Raw genomic sequence first — 7059 nt, forward strand, 5'->3', positions numbered from 1 at the left:
AATAAACATTTCTTATTTCACATTTGTCATCAAATACTTGTCCCTCAAGAAGACACATCTTGCTGAGACTGATACAATTTCATGCTCTTGATCCTGTCTTCTGTGATGCTATACTTTGTTTGGAAATTTTTACACTAATCATCGTTTCAGCCTATGATTCTTGTCAGGAATGGACTGACTTCCTGTGTGCACCAAGACTTGTGGATGGGAACAGGCTCAGACTCTTAATTGACAGCATTGCCTCAGTCAAGAAAGCAAAGCAAGTGACCTTTGTGATACTTGATATCAGATTATCCTTTACTCATATTAAATTTGTTAATATTTTGGTTTTAGCAGACATATGTTTCATTATACAATTTAGTTCTTACTAATTGTGTTACAATCTTCATGATTTTAGTATGAAAAATTAAATTATCAAGATGCGAACACTCAGGTTTAATATATTTTAGATGCAGCCACTCTAAACTACAGCTTCCCTCAAATTACTACTCGATCCAAATCATCTCATTCCCAGAAATGTGTTGTATGCCTAGATTCTTTTTCAAAAATTGTTACTTCAACCCACATCACTTTTCTTACCTGATGTAGAACATCATGCTCATGACTCTGTATTTGTTAAATACAGCATCCTTGCTTGACTATTTTCTGCTGTTGTTCTCACAAATTTACCTGCTAGGTAGATAGTACTGAAGTTCCCTGAAAACTAAAAATTAATATGAATTAATTTCACTAGTCAGGCAGATGGCACTTAAATGTTGGTGCATAATCTGTAAATTCATTTCCCTGACGGATATCTTATGGTAGGCCAGGGTATGGCAAACACACAGTACAATTATACAAATCAATCATGTGCAAAGACATAAAAAAGATGAAACAAAAAATTGGAAACATTTATGGTAAAAATAGTAAATCTAAAAAAGTAAATTATAAAATTTAGTGTTAAAAATAGTATATATTTTTTATGGTGATATAAAAAATATATATATATTCGTGTGTGTGTGTGTGTGTGTGTGTGTACATACAATGTGCAAACAGCTTTACTGTGATTTTCTGTTTATGCCTTAAAATTGTCTATGGTCTTTTACCTTTTTGAAAAACACACCCAAGGGTTGGGGATTTAGCTCAGTGGTAGAGCGCTTGCCTAGCAAGCGCAAGGCCCTGGGTTTGGTCCCCAGCTCCGAAAAAAAAAAGAAAACACACACACACACACATGCACACACACACACACACACACACACACAACATATATAAGATAATAGTTTTTATCTTCAAAATATGATGTAAAATACATTAAATATAGATTATAAGTTCCTATTATGAAGCAAGCACATGCACATACTCACATATATGCACACTCTCATGCAGAATTAAATTTCAATAAAAAAGTTACTGTTTGGAAGATTACTGCATTATAATCCAAATTAGTATTATCTCACAGACTGACTATAGTATGATGACTGTAAAACAGAGAAATAATTCTTCAAGTATAATATACAATATTTTGTGCAGATATTAAATTGATTTTAACTTTCTATTATATTTATTAATATGCATCCTGAGTATTCATAGGATAGTGGATATTTAATGCAAATGTGTATACGTTTCACCTGTGAAAGAAAATTATGCAAGTGTATACTAAATTACAAAAGGAACATGACATTTATAAGAGATTATTTTTTTTACCTACTTTAACAAAAAGAAAAATTAAGTTAAGCAATATAAGAATCTCAAATGAAGAAATTATAACCTTAAAGCTAAAACAAATAATTTTTTAAGACATGGGATATATTACAAGTACAAAAACCAAACTAGAACCAATATGGTCATAGAATCATGTTGATTGTCAGGGCAAACTGTGATAAATTCACTATAGCCTCTTTCTTCCCCTATAACTCCCTGAAAGTGCATCGTTATACCGGTAAGGGTAAATGTTTTGCCATTTTGTTGTTTAACAATAATATCAATATCAAGTTAGGGTGATAATATCTTCTGAAAAACTCATAGGTTATCTATAAAAAAACTCCAGTGCCAAGATTGAGATTCTGCCATTCGAATTTTTGTTCAGGGGAATCCTATACATTCCTAAACAATATAGAGTATGGTGAAACTGATATTACCTAGAATATCTTTCTGATGTTGAAGGTAAAACTTTTCTGAAATATTTTTATACAGAATTCAACATATTCAGCTGGGGCTAAAAACTTTCTTCTCTTAGGACCACCTGACATAGTATCTTAAGTGCTATGCAAGTTTTCAAGGAAGAAAAATTGTCCTACTAAACTATAAAGCAAAGGGCAACCACAATCCCTACCAGTAAAGCTCAGGAAAATCCCCAGAAATGAGAGCTGTAAGGAAGACATGTCATGGAAAGAGGACCAGCACACCTGCTCTAAGTTTGTCCCTTTCACATATGACCAGGAAGTTCCACATTTGAGTGCAATCTAGAAATCTCAATAGTGATGCCAAAATAAGGCATTTATAATGTAGTTCTTAGATGACATGTCAATTCAGGTAAAAAAAAAAAAAAAAAAAAACCTCAAGAGTCCACCTTAAATGAAGAAAGACAACCAAGTATTGAGATTAGAATAAAGCTACAAAAGTGTTAATAGTTCAAAGGGAGAGACTGAGAATTCCAAACTATTATAGGGCATTGACTTGTCTGTTTCCAAAATTTCAATCTCGTTCCTCATTTCCCTCTGTAGGATTTAATGTTGTTAATAAATGGCAGATTTGTGATTTTTTAAGTTCTTTTTATTAGAACATAATTTCTTATTTTAATTGGATATTTAATTTATGCTTCAAATGCTATTTTTTTTCCAGATTCCCCTCCAGAAACCCCTTATCCCATCTCCCCTCATCTGCTTGTATAAGGGTGCTCCCACCCACCCACCCACTACACTCCTGCCTTCCAGACCTATACTGGGAATTAAGACCTCACAGGACAAGGGGCCTTTTCTCCAATTCATGCCCGCACAAGACCATCCTCTGTTACATATGCTGCTGGGAGCTATGGTGACTCCATGGCGTCTTTGTTGGTGATTTTGTCCCTGGGAACTCGAGGATATAGTTGGTTGATATTATTGTTGTTTTTCCTGTACAGATGCAAATCCTTTAGATCCTTCCAGTCTCATCTCTAAGTACTCCTTGGGAATTGTGGCCTCAGTCAATCACTTCTTGGAATATCCAAGATACTTTTCATATACCACATGAAGCTCAAGAAGAAGCAAGACCAAGGGGTTGGGTATTTAGCTCAGTGGTAGAGTGCTTGCTAGCACGCACAAGGCCCTGGTTTCGGTCCCCAGCTCCGAAAAAAAGAAAAGGAAAAAAAATAAAAAAAAAAAAGAAGAAGCAAGACCAAAGTGGATGTTTCAGTCCTTCTTAGAAGAGGAAACAAGATACTCATGAAAGAAAATACAGAGACAAATGTAAAGCAGAGACTGAAGGAAAAGCCATCCAGAGACTGCCCCACCTGGCGATTCATGGCATATACAGACACCAAACTAAGACACTATTGCATATTTGTATTTTCTGCTGGCCAAACTGTGTGAAATGACAAGGGTTGGTACTGGTAAAATATAGGAAAAGGGATTGTATCCCCTTTTCTGAGAGATTTGTTTCTTTCACACAAGAATTTTTAATATAAGAAAAAAAATAGGGGAAATGAAAGGGTAAGGTGAGAGGCCTCTGCAGATATCCACAATCTTGCAGGATAAACAATAAAGCAGAAGTTATATGTGTGATATGAAGGATGCGAGGTGCTGAACTCACAGTTTATGTGCACTCACACACTCTACAACTGTCTGGATATTAGAAAGCCTGCATGGTCACTAGATTACTCTCTGAAAAGCATTTTCACTTGTGATCTACATTTTTTTCTGTAACTTTCTTGAGTCCCCATTGCAGTACAATTCACTTTGAAAACTTCCTCAAAACAAACCAACACAACAGAAGGTTTTTATGTTTTTTTTTTTTTCTTTTTGATATATGTCTTTGTTTTTACATTTCAAAAGTTATTCCTCTCTCCCACTTTCCCTGTCAATAAGCCCCCATTCCCTCCCCTCTACTCCCCTTTTCCAACCCCCTCCTACATTCCCTGAACTGGGATCCAAACAGGGACCAAGGGCTTCCTTCCACTGGTGCCTAATAAGGCTATTCTGCTACATACAATTGGAGCCCTGGGTCATTCCACATGTATAGTTTCCAACTAGTGGTTTAGTCCCTTGGAAGCTTTGGTTGGTTGGCATTGTTATTCATGGGGTTGTAATCCCTTTACCCTTTTCCTAATCCTTTCTAAGTGCTCCAACAGGGGGTCCCATTCTCAGTTCAGTGGTTTGCTGCTAGCACCCTCAGGCTTACATGCTTTATTGTGCCTCCAAGGAGAGAACTATTTGGTCTCCTGTCAGCATGTACTTCTTAGTTTCATCCATCTTATCTAGTTTTGGTGGTTGCATACAAATGAGCCACATGTGGACAGGCTCTAAATGACTGTTCTTTCAGTCTCTGCTCTAAGCTTTGCCTCCATATCCCCTCCTATCAATATTTTTTCATCCTTTTAAGTGAGGTGGAAGCATCCACATTTTTGCCATCCTTCTTCTTGAGTTTCCTATGGTCTGTGGATTGCATGGGTAATTGGAGCTTTTACACTAATATCCACTTATCAATGAGTTTATACCATGTGTGTTTTTCTGTTATTAGGTTGCATCACTCAGGATGATATTTTCGAGTTCATTCCATTTGCCAATGAGTTTCACGAACTCATTATTTTTGATTACTGAGTAGTACTCCATTGTGCAGATAAACCACATTTTCTGAATCCATTCCTCTGTTGAAGGGAATCTGGGTTCTTTCCAGCTGCTGGCTATTATAAATAAGGCTACTATGAACATAATGGAGCATGTTTCTTTATTGTATGTTGGAGCATCATTTGGGTATAGGTCAAAGAGAGGTATAGGGTCTGTATGATATCTGTCCAGGATCTTCTGGCTTTCATAGTCTCTGGTGAGAAGTATGGTGTAATTCCTCTAGGTCTGCCTTTATATGTCACTTGACCTTTTCCTCTTAATGCTTTTAATATTCTGTCTTTGTTTTCTACATTTGGTATTTTGACTGTTATGTGAAGGGAGGAAATTTTCTTCTAGGCCAATCTATTTGAAGTTCTGTAGGTTTTTTGTATGTTTATTGGCATCTCTTTCTTTAGGTTAGGAAGTATTCTTCTATAATTTTGTTGAAGATATTTACTTGCTGTTTAAGTGGGGAGTCTTCATTCTCTTCTATACCTATAATCCTTAGATTTGATCTTCTCATTGTGTCCTAGATTTCTTGTATGTTGTGGACTAGGAGCTTTTTGCATTTTACATTATCTTTGATGGTTGTGTAAATGTTTTCTATGATATCTTCTGCCCGTGAAATTCTGTCTTCTATCTCTTGTATTCTGTTTCTGATACTTTTTATCTATGATTCCTGATCTCTTCCTTATTTTTTCTATCTTTTTTAAATACTGCCTGGTTTTGTTCAATACCTTTACCTGTTTGCGTCTCTTTTCCTGCAATTCTTTCAGGGAATTTTGTGTTTCCTCTTCAAGGGCTTCTACTTGTTTACATGTGTTGTCCTTAATTTCTTTAAGGTAGTTATTTATGTCCTACTTAAAGTCCTCCATAATTATCATGAAATGTGATTTTTAATCTAAATCTTGCTTTTTCGGTGTGTTTGGATATCCAGGATTTCCTTTGGTGGGAGAACTGGCCTGTAATAATGCCAAGTCTTGGTTTCTGTTGCTTACTTTCCTTTGCTTGCCTTTTGCCATCAAGTTGTCTCTGGTGTTCAATTGCCTTGCTGTTTCTAACAGTGGCTAGACCCTCCTGTAGGGCTCTGTGTCAGCATTCCTATAGAATGGTTTTCCTGCTTTCTTTCAGCCATTTCTTGGAACAGGTGCTCTGATCTCAGGTATGTAGGTGCTCCTGGTGACTGTTTTTCATGTCTAACTGTAGGTAGGAATCAGAAGTGTCCTGCCCCTGACTTCTGATAGGTCCCTCTGCCCTGAGGGCACAGATGGCACTAAGCTATTCCCTTTTGGGTTGGGAATGTGGGCAAATTATAGTATCCTCTGATTTGTGAGGAGCATCCATTCTTTCGAGGGTCCAATTCTCCCACCCATCTGATTTGAGTGCACAGAGCCTTTTGACTTGTTCAGTTGAGTTCCAGGCACAGGCCAGAACTGCAGGTACGTACAGCTGAGTGTTCCTATATTCCCATGTCCAGAGGCACTATGCAGTTTCCTCTTTGGCCAGGGATGTGGGAAGAGATGGGCAGAAGTGGCAGTCTGCCCTGAGCTCTCAGGATGGTCCACACTTCTTGGTGTTCAGCTCTATTCCCCATGGGATTTGGATGCAGGGAGCTGAGGGATGTTAGGTTTTTCCTTACTGAGAATTCTTTTTTAATTCCTTGAAGAAAACCCTTATGATATATGTCTTATAAAACAATCTGTTTCTATGAAAAGATGCCATAAAATGTCAACTCTTATAAAATAAAACTTTAATAAGGACTTGTTTATGGTTACTGAGATTTAGTTCATATTCATCATGGACACTTATAGGCAGTGTGCTGGAGAAGGAGCTAAGAGTTTCAAATCATAATCAACATGCAGCAGAAAGAGAACCGCACATGACTTGAGCATTTGAAACCCTAAAGTTTATTCCCAGTGAACTTCCTCGAAGAAGGTCACATGTACTACCACCAGGCCAACTTTCATATCTCTCTCAAACAACAACTCTCTCTAGTGACCAAGCATTCATATATCAGAGACTGTGTGTGTGTGGATTAAAAAAAAATGAATGTTGTTTTCATAGACATGTGTAATTATATTTGTTGTGATGCTTTTCAAAAACCCCATTTGACCAGAAAAATGTCTGTGTCTGTCTCTGTTCTGGTTCTGGTTAGTATCGGTTTGAAATAAGGGAGTGGACATGGAATCCCACTCCGTGCAGCCACCTCTGCGGTCCGTGAGGACCCTCTGGCCGTGGAAGGGGGAACACAAGCTGCAGCCCTGGAAGACGTTCCACA

Source organism: Rattus rattus, chromosome 6 (assembly GCF_011064425.1).
Source record: "Rattus rattus isolate New Zealand chromosome 6, Rrattus_CSIRO_v1, whole genome shotgun sequence".
NCBI lineage: Eukaryota > Metazoa > Chordata > Mammalia > Rodentia > Muridae > Rattus > Rattus rattus.